This window comes from Pristiophorus japonicus, chromosome 29 (assembly GCF_044704955.1).
Source record: "Pristiophorus japonicus isolate sPriJap1 chromosome 29, sPriJap1.hap1, whole genome shotgun sequence".
NCBI lineage: Eukaryota > Metazoa > Chordata > Chondrichthyes > Pristiophoridae > Pristiophorus > Pristiophorus japonicus.
In genome coordinates, this window is record NC_092005.1 from 9,299,586 (window position 1) to 9,312,118 (window position 12,533).

A 12,533-nucleotide genomic window follows, 5' to 3' on the forward strand; every position below is an offset into this window, starting at 1 on the left:
CTTTTCTCAGTTCCTTTTTTTCACAGTTTTGTGCACAGCTTTTTTCTAAGTTTTTCTTCAGTTTTTTTTCTCAGTTCTTCTTTTTTTCAGTTTTTTTCAGTTTTTTTCTAAGTTTTTCTTAAGTTTTTTCAGTCTTTTATTCTCAGTGTTTTTCTCACTTTTTCTCCTCAGTTTTTCTGCTCAGTTTTTCTAGTCAGTTTTTTCTCATTTTTTTTTCAGTTCTTCTTTTTTTTCACTGTTTTTTTCACAGTTTTTTTCTAATTTTTTCTTCAGTTTTTTTTCTCAGTTCTTCTTTTTTTTCACAGTTTTTTTCAGTTTTTTTCTAAGTTTTTCTTCAGTTTTTTTCTCAGTTCTTCTTTTTTTTCACAGTTTTTTTCTAAGTTTTTCTTCAGTTTTTTCAGTCTTTTTTTCTCAGTTTTTATTCTCAGTTTTTTTTCTCAGTTTTTCTGCTCAGTTTTTCTGCTCAGTTTTTTCTCAGTTTCTTTTCTCAGTTCTTTTTTTTCACATTTTTGTGCACAGTTTTTTTCTAAGTTTTTCTTCAGTTTTTTCAGTCTGTTTTTCTCAGTTTTTCTCCTCAGTTTTTCTGCTCAGTTTTTCTAGTCAGTTTTTTCTCATTTTTTTTTCAGTTCTCCTTTTTTTTCACTGTTTTTTTCACAGTTTTTTTCTAAGTTTTTCTTCAGTTTTTTTTTCTCAGTTCTTCTTTTTTTTCACAGTTTTTTTCACAGTTTTTTTCTAATTTTTTCTTCAGTTTTTTTTCTCAGTTCTTCTTTTTTTCACATTTTTTTCACAGTTTTTTTCTAAGTTTTTCTTCAGTTTTTTTCTCAGTTCTTCTTTTTTTTCACAGTTTTTTCCCAAGTTTTTCTTCAGTTTTTTCAGTTTTTCTGCTCAGTTTTTCTGCTCATTTTTTTCTCAGTTTCTTTTCTCAGTTCTTTTTTTTCACATTTTTGTGCACAGTTATTTTCTAAGTTTTTCTTCAGTTTTTTCAGTCTGTTTTTCTCAGTTTTTCTCCTCAGTTTTTCTGCTCAGTTTTTCTAGTCAGTTTTTTCTCATTTTTTTTTCAGTTCTTCTTTTTTTTCACTGTTTTTTTCACAGTTTTTTTCTAAGTTTTTCTTCAGTTTTTTTTCTCAGTTCTTCTTTTTTTTCACAGTTTTTTTCACAGTTTTTTTCTAAGTTTTTCTTCAGTTTTTTTCTCAGTTCTTCTTTTTTTTCACAGTTTTTTCCCAAGTTTTTCTTCAGTTTTTTCAGTTTTTCTGCTCAGTTTTTCTGCTCATTTTTTCTCAGTTTCTTTTCTCAGTTCTTTTTTTTCACATTTTTGTGCAGTTTTTTTCTAAGTTTTTCTTCAGTTTTTTCAGTCTGTTTTTCTCAGTTTTTCTCCTCAGTTTTTCTGCTCAGTTTTTCTAGTCAGTTTTTTCTCATTTTTTTTTTCAGTTCTTCTTTTTTTTCACTGTTTTTTTCACAGTTTTTTTCTAAGTTTTTCTTCAGTTTTTTTTCTCAGTTCTTTTTTTTCACAGTTTTTTTCACAGTTTTTTTCTAAGTTTTTCTTCAGTTTTTTTCTCAGTTCTTCTTTTTTTTCAGTTTTTTCCCCAAGTTTTTCTTCAGTTTTTTCAGTTTTTCTGCTCAGTTTTTCTGCTCAGTTTTTTCTCAGTTTCTTTTCTCAGTTCTTTTTTTTCACATTTTTGTGCACAGTTTTTTTCTAAGTTTTTCTTCAGTTTTTTCAGTCTTTTTTTCTCAGTGTTTTTCTCAGTATTTCTCCTCAGTTTTTCTGCTCAGTTTTTCTAGTCAGTTTTTTCTCATTTTTTTTTCAGTTCTTCTTTTTTTTCACTGTTTTTTTCACAGTTTTTTTCTAAGTTTTTCTTCAGTTTTTTTTCGCAGTTCTTCTTTTTTTTCACAGTTTTTTTCACAGTTTTTTTCTAAGTTTTTCTTCAGTTTTTTTCTCAGTTCTTCTTTTTTTTCACAGTTTTTTCCCAAGTTTTTCTTCAGTTTTTTCAGTTTTTCTGCTCAGTTTTTCTGCTCAGTTTTTTCTCAGTTTCTTTTCTCAGTTCTTTTTTTTCACATTTTTGTGCACAGTTATTTTCTAAGTTTTTCTTCAGTTTTTTCAGTCTGTTTTTCTCAGTTTTTCTCCTCAGTTTTTCTGCTCAGTTTTTCTAGTCAGTTTTTTCTCATTTTTTTTTCAGTTCTTCTTTTTTTTCACTGTTTTTTTCACAGTTTGTTTCTAAGTTTTTCTTCAGTTTTTTTTCTCAGTTCTTCTTTTTTTTCACAGTTTTTTCACAGTTTTTTTCTAAGTTTTTCTTCAGTTTTTTTCTCAGTTCTTCTTTTTTCTCACAGTTTTTTCCCCAAGTTTTTCTTCAGTTTTTTCAGTTTTTCTGCTCAGTTTTTCTGCTCAGTTTTTTCTCAGTTTCTTTTCTCAGTTCTTTTTTTTCACATTTTTGTGCACAGTTTTTTTCTAAGTTTTTCTTCAGTTTTTTCAGTCTTTTTTTCTCAGTGTTTTTCTCAGTATTTCTCCTCAGTTTTTCTGCTCAGTTTTTCTAGTCAGTTTTTTCTCATTTTTTTTTCAGTTCTTCTTTTTTTTCACTGTTTTTTTCACAGTTTTTTTCTAAGTTTTTCTTCAGTTTTTTTTCTCAGTTCTTCTTTTTTTTCACAGTTTTTTTCACAGTTTTTTTCTCAGTTTTTCTCCTCAGTTTTTCTGCTCAGTTTTTCTGCTCAGTTTTTTTCTCAGTTTCTTTTCTCAGTTCTATTTTTTCACAGTTTTCTGCACAGTTTTTTTCTAAGTTTTTCTACAGTTTTTTTCACAGTTTTTTTCTCAGTTCTTTTTTTTCACAGTTTTTTCCCAAGTTTTCTTCAGTTTTTTCAGTTTTTCTGCTCAATTTTTCTGCTCAGTCTTTTCTCAGTTTCTTTTCTCAGTTCTTTTTTTTCACATTTTTGTGCACAGTTTTTTTCTAAGTTTTTCTTCAGTTTTTTCAGTCTTTTTTTCTCAGTGTTTTTCTCAGTTTTTCTCCTCAGTTTTTCTGCTCAGTTTTTCTGCTCAGTTTTTTTCTCAGTTTCTTTTCTCAGTTCTATTTTTTCACAGTTTTCTGCACAGTTTTTTTCACAGTTTTTTTCTAAGTTTTTCTTCAGTTTTTTTCTTAGTTCTTCTTTTTTTTCACAGTTTTTTCCCAAGTTTTTCTTCAGTTTTTTCAGTTTTTCTGCTCAGTTTTTCTGCTCAGTTTTTTCTCAGTTTCTTTTCTCAGTTCTTTTTTTTCACATTTTTGTGCACAGTTTTTTTCTAAGTTTTTCTTCAGTTTTTTCAGTCTTTTTTCCTCAGTGTTTTTCTCAGTTTTTCTCCTCAGTTTTTCTGCTCAGTTTTTCTAGTCAGTTTTTTCTCATTTTTTTTCAGTTCTTCTTTTTTTTCACTGTTTTTTTCACAGTTTTTTTCTAAGTTTTTCTTCAGTTTTTTTTCTCAGTTCTTCTTTTTTTTCACAGTTTTTTTCACAGTTTTTTTCTAAGTTCTTTTTTTTCACATTTTTGTGCACAGTTTTTTTCTAAGTTTTTCTGCTCAGTTTTTTCAGTCTGTTTTTCTCAGTTTTTCTCCTCAGTTTTTCTGCTCAGTTTTTCTAGTCAGTTTTTTCTCATTTTTTTTTCAGTTCTTCTTTTTTTTCACTGATTTTTTCACAGTTTTTTTCTAAGTTTTTCTTCAGTTTTTTTTCTCAGTTCTTCTTTTTTTTCACAGCTTTTTTCACAGTTTTTTTCTAAGTTTTTCTTCAGTTTTTTTCTCAGTTCTTCTTTTTTTTCACAGTTTTTTCCCAAGTTTTTCTTCAGTTTTTTCAGTTTTTCTGCTCAGTTTTTCTGCTCAGTTTTTTCTCAGTTTCTTTTCTCAGTTCTTTTTTTTCACATTTTTGTGCACAGTTTTTTTCTAAGTTTTTCTTCAGTTTTTTCAGTCTTTTTTTCTCAGTGTTTTTCTCAGTTTTTCTCCTCAGTTTTTCTGCTCAGTTTTTCTAGTCAGTTTTTTCTCATTTTTTTTTCAGTTCTTCTTTTTTTTCACTGTTTTTTTCACAGTTTTTTTCTAAGTTTTTCTTCAGTTTTTTCAGTTTTTTTTCTCAGTTTTTATTCTCAGTTTTTTTTCTCAGTTTTTCTGCTCAGTTTTTCTGCTCAGTTTTTTCTCAGTTTCTTTTCTCAGTTCCTTTTTTTCACAGTTTTGTGCACAGCTTTTTTCTAAGTTTTTCTTCAGTTTTTTTTCTCAGTTCTTCTTTTTTTCAGTTTTTTTCAGTTTTTTTCTAAGTTTTTCTTAAGTTTTTTCAGTCTTTTATTCTCAGTGTTTTTCTCACTTTTTCTCCTCAGTTTTTCTGCTCAGTTTTTCTAGTCAGTTTTTTCTCATTTTTTTTTCAGTTCTTCTTTTTTTTCACTGTTTTTTTCACAGTTTTTTTCTAATTTTTTCTTCAGTTTTTTTTCTCAGTTCTTCTTTTTTTTCACAGTTTTTTTCAGTTTTTTTCTAAGTTTTTCTTCAGTTTTTTTCTCAGTTCTTCTTTTTTTTCACAGTTTTTTTCTAAGTTTTTCTTCAGTTTTTTCAGTCTTTTTTTCTCAGTTTTTATTCTCAGTTTTTTTTCTCAGTTTTTCTGCTCAGTTTTTCTGCTCAGTTTTTTCTCAGTTTCTTTTCTCAGTTCTTTTTTTTCACATTTTTGTGCACAGTTTTTTTCTAAGTTTTTCTTCAGTTTTTTCAGTCTGTTTTTCTCAGTTTTTCTCCTCAGTTTTTCTGCTCAGTTTTTCTAGTCAGTTTTTTCTCATTTTTTTTTCAGTTCTCCTTTTTTTTCACTGTTTTTTTCACAGTTTTTTTCTAAGTTTTTCTTCAGTTTTTTTTTCTCAGTTCTTCTTTTTTTTCACAGTTTTTTTCACAGTTTTTTTCTAATTTTTTCTTCAGTTTTTTTTCTCAGTTCTTCTTTTTTTCACATTTTTTTCACAGTTTTTTTCTAAGTTTTTCTTCAGTTTTTTTCTCAGTTCTTCTTTTTTTTCACAGTTTTTTCCCAAGTTTTTCTTCAGTTTTTTCAGTTTTTCTGCTCAGTTTTTCTGCTCATTTTTTTCTCAGTTTCTTTTCTCAGTTCTTTTTTTTCACATTTTTGTGCACAGTTATTTTCTAAGTTTTTCTTCAGTTTTTTCAGTCTGTTTTTCTCAGTTTTTCTCCTCAGTTTTTCTGCTCAGTTTTTCTAGTCAGTTTTTTCTCATTTTTTTTTCAGTTCTTCTTTTTTTTCACTGTTTTTTTCACAGTTTTTTTCTAAGTTTTTCTTCAGTTTTTTTTCTCAGTTCTTCTTTTTTTTCACAGTTTTTTTCACAGTTTTTTTCTAAGTTTTTCTTCAGTTTTTTTCTCAGTTCTTCTTTTTTTTCACAGTTTTTTCCCAAGTTTTTCTTCAGTTTTTTCAGTTTTTCTGCTCAGTTTTTCTGCTCATTTTTTCTCAGTTTCTTTTCTCAGTTCTTTTTTTTCACATTTTTGTGCAGTTTTTTTCTAAGTTTTTCTTCAGTTTTTTCAGTCTGTTTTTCTCAGTTTTTCTCCTCAGTTTTTCTGCTCAGTTTTTCTAGTCAGTTTTTTCTCATTTTTTTTTTCAGTTCTTCTTTTTTTTCACTGTTTTTTTCACAGTTTTTTTCTAAGTTTTTCTTCAGTTTTTTTTCTCAGTTCTTTTTTTTCACAGTTTTTTTCACAGTTTTTTTCTAAGTTTTTCTTCAGTTTTTTTCTCAGTTCTTCTTTTTTTTCAGTTTTTTCCCCAAGTTTTTCTTCAGTTTTTTCAGTTTTTCTGCTCAGTTTTTCTGCTCAGTTTTTTCTCAGTTTCTTTTCTCAGTTCTTTTTTTTCACATTTTTGTGCACAGTTTTTTTCTAAGTTTTTCTTCAGTTTTTTCAGTCTTTTTTTCTCAGTGTTTTTCTCAGTATTTCTCCTCAGTTTTTCTGCTCAGTTTTTCTAGTCAGTTTTTTCTCATTTTTTTTTCAGTTCTTCTTTTTTTTCACTGTTTTTTTCACAGTTTTTTTCTAAGTTTTTCTTCAGTTTTTTTTCGCAGTTCTTCTTTTTTTTCACAGTTTTTTTCACAGTTTTTTTCTAAGTTTTTCTTCAGTTTTTTTCTCAGTTCTTCTTTTTTTTCACAGTTTTTTCCCAAGTTTTTCTTCAGTTTTTTCAGTTTTTCTGCTCAGTTTTTCTGCTCAGTTTTTTCTCAGTTTCTTTTCTCAGTTCTTTTTTTTCACATTTTTGTGCACAGTTATTTTCTAAGTTTTTCTTCAGTTTTTTCAGTCTGTTTTTCTCAGTTTTTCTCCTCAGTTTTTCTGCTCAGTTTTTCTAGTCAGTTTTTTCTCATTTTTTTTTCAGTTCTTCTTTTTTTTCACTGTTTTTTTCACAGTTTGTTTCTAAGTTTTTCTTCAGTTTTTTTTCTCAGTTCTTCTTTTTTTTCACAGTTTTTTCACAGTTTTTTTCTAAGTTTTTCTTCAGTTTTTTTCTCAGTTCTTCTTTTTTCTCACAGTTTTTTCCCCAAGTTTTTCTTCAGTTTTTTCAGTTTTTCTGCTCAGTTTTTCTGCTCAGTTTTTTCTCAGTTTCTTTTCTCAGTTCTTTTTTTTCACATTTTTGTGCACAGTTTTTTTCTAAGTTTTTCTTCAGTTTTTTCAGTCTTTTTTTCTCAGTGTTTTTCTCAGTATTTCTCCTCAGTTTTTCTGCTCAGTTTTTCTAGTCAGTTTTTTCTCATTTTTTTTTCAGTTCTTCTTTTTTTTCACTGTTTTTTTCACAGTTTTTTTCTAAGTTTTTCTTCAGTTTTTTTTCTCAGTTCTTCTTTTTTTTCACAGTTTTTTTCACAGTTTTTTTCTCAGTTTTTCTCCTCAGTTTTTCTGCTCAGTTTTTCTGCTCAGTTTTTTTCTCAGTTTCTTTTCTCAGTTCTATTTTTTCACAGTTTTCTGCACAGTTTTTTTCTAAGTTTTTCTACAGTTTTTTTCACAGTTTTTTTCTCAGTTCTTTTTTTTCACAGTTTTTTCCCAAGTTTTCTTCAGTTTTTTCAGTTTTTCTGCTCAATTTTTCTGCTCAGTCTTTTCTCAGTTTCTTTTCTCAGTTCTTTTTTTTCACATTTTTGTGCACAGTTTTTTTCTAAGTTTTTCTTCAGTTTTTTCAGTCTTTTTTTCTCAGTGTTTTTCTCAGTTTTTCTCCTCAGTTTTTCTGCTCAGTTTTTCTGCTCAGTTTTTTTCTCAGTTTCTTTTCTCAGTTCTATTTTTTCACAGTTTTCTGCACAGTTTTTTTCACAGTTTTTTTCTAAGTTTTTCTTCAGTTTTTTTCTTAGTTCTTCTTTTTTTTCACAGTTTTTTCCCAAGTTTTTCTTCAGTTTTTTCAGTTTTTCTGCTCAGTTTTTCTGCTCAGTTTTTTCTCAGTTTCTTTTCTCAGTTCTTTTTTTTCACATTTTTGTGCACAGTTTTTTTCTAAGTTTTTCTTCAGTTTTTTCAGTCTTTTTTCCTCAGTGTTTTTCTCAGTTTTTCTCCTCAGTTTTTCTGCTCAGTTTTTCTAGTCAGTTTTTTCTCATTTTTTTTCAGTTCTTCTTTTTTTTCACTGTTTTTTTCACAGTTTTTTTCTAAGTTTTTCTTCAGTTTTTTTTCTCAGTTCTTCTTTTTTTTCACAGTTTTTTTCACAGTTTTTTTCTAAGTTCTTTTTTTTCACATTTTTGTGCACAGTTTTTTTCTAAGTTTTTCTGCTCAGTTTTTTCAGTCTGTTTTTCTCAGTTTTTCTCCTCAGTTTTTCTGCTCAGTTTTTCTAGTCAGTTTTTTCTCATTTTTTTTTCAGTTCTTCTTTTTTTTCACTGATTTTTTCACAGTTTTTTTCTAAGTTTTTCTTCAGTTTTTTTTCTCAGTTCTTCTTTTTTTTCACAGCTTTTTTCACAGTTTTTTTCTAAGTTTTTCTTCAGTTTTTTTCTCAGTTCTTCTTTTTTTTCACAGTTTTTTCCCAAGTTTTTCTTCAGTTTTTTCAGTTTTTCTGCTCAGTTTTTCTGCTCAGTTTTTTCTCAGTTTCTTTTCTCAGTTCTTTTTTTTCACATTTTTGTGCACAGTTTTTTTCTAAGTTTTTCTTCAGTTTTTTCAGTCTTTTTTTCTCAGTGTTTTTCTCAGTTTTTCTCCTCAGTTTTTCTGCTCAGTTTTTCTAGTCAGTTTTTTCTCATTTTTTTTTCAGTTCTTCTTTTTTTTCACTGTTTTTTTCACAGTTTTTTTCTAAGTTTTTCTTCAGTTTTTTCAGTTTTTTTTCTCAGTTTTTATTCTCAGTTTTTTTTCTCAGTTTTTCTGCTCAGTTTTTCTGCTCAGTTTTTTCTCAGTTTCTTTTCTCAGTTCCTTTTTTTCACAGTTTTGTGCACAGCTTTTTTCTAAGTTTTTCTTCAGTTTTTTTTCTCAGTTCTTCTTTTTTTCAGTTTTTTTCAGTTTTTTTCTAAGTTTTTCTTAAGTTTTTTCAGTCTTTTATTCTCAGTGTTTTTCTCACTTTTTCTCCTCAGTTTTTCTGCTCAGTTTTTCTAGTCAGTTTTTTCTCATTTTTTTTTCAGTTCTTCTTTTTTTTCACTGTTTTTTTCACAGTTTTTTTCTAATTTTTTCTTCAGTTTTTTTTCTCAGTTCTTCTTTTTTTTCACAGTTTTTTTCAGTTTTTTTCTAAGTTTTTCTTCAGTTTTTTTCTCAGTTCTTCTTTTTTTTCACAGTTTTTTTCTAAGTTTTTCTTCAGTTTTTTCAGTCTTTTTTTCTCAGTTTTTATTCTCAGTTTTTTTTCTCAGTTTTTCTGCTCAGTTTTTCTGCTCAGTTTTTTCTCAGTTTCTTTTCTCAGTTCTTTTTTTTCACATTTTTGTGCACAGTTTTTTTCTAAGTTTTTCTTCAGTTTTTTCAGTCTGTTTTTCTCAGTTTTTCTCCTCAGTTTTTCTGCTCAGTTTTTCTAGTCAGTTTTTTCTCATTTTTTTTTCAGTTCTCCTTTTTTTTCACTGTTTTTTTCACAGTTTTTTTCTAAGTTTTTCTTCAGTTTTTTTTTCTCAGTTCTTCTTTTTTTTCACAGTTTTTTTCACAGTTTTTTTCTAATTTTTTCTTCAGTTTTTTTTCTCAGTTCTTCTTTTTTTCACAGTTTTTTTCACAGTTTTTTTCTAAGTTTTTCTTCAGTTTTTTTCTCAGTTCTTCTTTTTTTTCACAGTTTTTTCCCAAGTTTTTCTTCAGTTTTTTCAGTTTTTCTGCTCAGTTTTTCTGCTCATTTTTTTCTCAGTTTCTTTTCTCAGTTCTTTTTTTTCACATTTTTGTGCACAGTTATTTTCTAAGTTTTTCTTCAGTTTTTTCAGTCTGTTTTTCTCAGTTTTTCTCCTCAGTTTTTCTGCTCAGTTTTTCTAGTCAGTTTTTTCTCATTTTTTTTTCAGTTCTTCTTTTTTTTCACTGTTTTTTTCACAGTTTTTTTCTAAGTTTTTCTTCAGTTTTTTTTCTCAGTTCTTCTTTTTTTTCACAGTTTTTTTCACAGTTTTTTTCTAAGTTTTTCTTCAGTTTTTTTCTCAGTTCTTCTTTTTTTTCACAGTTTTTTCCCAAGTTTTTCTTCAGTTTTTTCAGTTTTTCTGCTCAGTTTTTCTGCTCATTTTTTCTCAGTTTCTTTTCTCAGTTCTTTTTTTTCACATTTTTGTGCAGTTTTTTTCTAAGTTTTTCTTCAGTTTTTTCAGTCTGTTTTTCTCAGTTTTTCTCCTCAGTTTTTCTGCTCAGTTTTTCTAGTCAGTTTTTTCTCATTTTTTTTTTCAGTTCTTCTTTTTTTTCACTGTTTTTTTCACAGTTTTTTTCTAAGTTTTTCTTCAGTTTTTTTTCTCAGTTCTTTTTTTTCACAGTTTTTTTCACAGTTTTTTTCTAAGTTTTTCTTCAGTTTTTTTCTCAGTTCTTCTTTTTTTTCACAGTTTTTTTCACAGTTTTTTTCTAAGTTTTTCTTCAGTTTTTTTTCTCAGTTCTTCTTTTTTTTCACAGTTTTTTTCACAGTTTTTTTCTAAGTTTTTCTTCAGTTTTTTTTCTCAGTTCTTTTTTTTCACAGTTTTTTTCACAGTTTTTTTCTCAGTTTTTCTCCTCAGTTTTTCTGCTCAGTTTTTCTAGTCAGTTTTTTCTCATTTTTTTTCAGTTCTTTTTTTTCACTGTTTTTTTCACAGTTTTTTTCTAAGTTTTTCTTCAGTTTTTTCAGTCTTTTTTTCTCAGTTTTTATTCTCAGTTTTTTTTCTCAGTTTTTCTGCTCAGTTTTTCTGCTCAGTTTTTTCTCAGTTTTTTTTCTCAGTTCTTCTTTTTTTCACAGTTTTTTTCACAGTTTTTTTCTAAGTTTTTCTTAAGTTTTTTCAGTCTTTTATTCTCAGTGTTTTTCTCATTTTTTCTCCTCAGTTTTTCTGCTCAGTTTTTCTAGTCAGTTTTTTCTCATTTTTTTTTCAATTCTTCTTTTTTTTCACTGTTTTTTTCACAGTTTTTTTCTAAGTTTTTCTTCAGTTTTTTTTCTCAGTTCTTCTTTTTTTTCACAGTTTTTTTCACAGTTTTTTTCTAAGTTTTTCTTCAGTTTTTTTCTCAGTTCTTCTTTTTTTTCACAGTTTTTTCCCAAGTTTTTCTTCAGTTTTTTCAGTTTTTCTGCTCAGTTTTTCTGCTCATTTTTTTCTCAGTTTCTTTTCTCAGTTCTTTTTTTTCACATTTTTGTGCACAGTTTTTTTCTAAGTTTTTCTTCAGTTTTTTCAGTCTGTTTTTCTCAGTTTTTCTCCTCAGTTTTTCTGCTCAGTTTTTCCAGTCAGTTTTTTCTCATTTTTTTTTCAGTTCTTCTTTTTTTTCACAGTTTTTTTCTAAGTTTTTCTTCAGTTATTTTTCTCAGTTCTTCTTTTTTTTCACAGTTTTTTTCACAGTTTTTTTCTAAGTTTTTCTTCAGTTTTTTTTCTCAGTTCTTTTTTTTCACAGTTTTTTTCACAGTTTTTTTCTAAGTTTTTCTTCAGTTTTTTTCTCAGTTCTTCTTTTTTTTCACAGTTTTTTCCCAAGTTTTTCTTCAGTTTTTTCAGTTTTTCTGCTCAGTTTTTCTGCTCAGTTTTTTCTCAGTTTCTTTTCTCAGTTCTTTTTTTTCACATTTTTGCGCACAGTTTTTTTCTAAGTTTTTCTTCAGTTTTTTCAGTCTGTTTTTCTCAGTTTTTCTCCTCAGTTTTTCTGCTCAGTTTTTCTAGTCAGTTTTTTCTCATTTTTTTTTCAGTTCTTTTTTTTCACTGTTTTTTTCACAGTTTTTTTCTAAGTTTTTCTTCAGTTTTTTTTCTCAGTTCTTTTTTTTCACAGTTTTTTTCACAGTTTTTTTCTAAGTTTTTCTTCAGTTTTTTTCTCAGTTCTTCTTTTTTTTCACAGTTTTTTTCACAGTTTTTTTCTAAGTTTTTCTTCAGTTTTTTTTCTCAGTTCTTCTTTTTTTCACAGTATTTTTCACAGTTTTTTTCTAAGTTTTTCTTAAGTTTTTTCAGTCTTTTATTCTCAGTGTTTTTCTCACTTTTTCTCCTCAGTTTTTCTGCTCAGTTTTTCTAGTCAGTTTTTTCTCATTTTTTTTCAGTTCTTCTTTTTTTTCACTGTTTTTTTCACAGTTTTTTTCTAAGTTTTTCTTCAGTTTTTTTTCTCAGTTCTTCTTTTTTTTCACAGTTTTTTTCACAGTTTTTTTCTAAGTTTTTCTTCAGGTTTTTTTCTCAGTTCTTCTTTTTTTTCACAGTTTTTTTCACAGTTTTTTTCTCAGTTTTTCTCCTCAGTTTTTCTGCTCAGTTATTCTAGTCAGTTTTTTCTCATTTTTTTTTCAGTTCTTTTTTTTCACTGTTTTTTTCACAGTTTTTTTCTAAGTTTTTCTTCAGTTTTTTCAGTCTTTTTTTCTCAGTTTTTATTCTCAGTTTTTTTTCTCAGTTTTTCTGCTCAGTTTTTCTGCTCAGTTTTTTCTCAGTTTCTTTTCTCAGTTCCGTTTTTCACAGTTTTGTGCACAGCTTTTTTCTAAGTTTTTCTTCAGTTTTTTTTCTCAGTTCTTCTTTTTTTCACAGTTTTTTTCACAGTTTTTTTCTAAGTTTTTCTTAAGTTTTTTCAGTCTTTTATTCTCAGTGTTTTTCTCATTTTTTCTCCTCAGTTTTTCTGCTCAGTTTTTCTAGTCAGTTTTTTCTCATTTTTTTTTCAATTCTTCTTTTTTTTCACTGTTTTTTTCACAGTTTTTTTCTAAGTTTTTCTTCATTTTTTTTTCTCAGTTCTTCTATTTTTTCACAGTTTTTTTCACAGTTTTTTTCTAAGTTTTTCTTCAGTTTTTTTCTCAGTTCTTCTTTTTTTTCACAGTTTTTTCCCAAGTTTTTCTTCAGTTTTTTCAGTTTTTCTGCTCAGTTTTTCTGCTCATTTTTTTCTCAGTTTCTTTTCTCAGTTCTTTTTTTTCACATTTTTGTGCACAGTTTTTTTCTAAGTTTTTCTTCAGTTTTTTCAGTCTGTTTTTCTCAGTTTTTCTCCTCAGTTTTTCTGCTCAGTTTTTCCAGTCAGTTTTTTCTCATTTTTTTTTCAGTTCTTCTTTTTTTTCACAGTTTTTTTCTAAGTTTTTCTTCAGTTTTTTTTCTCA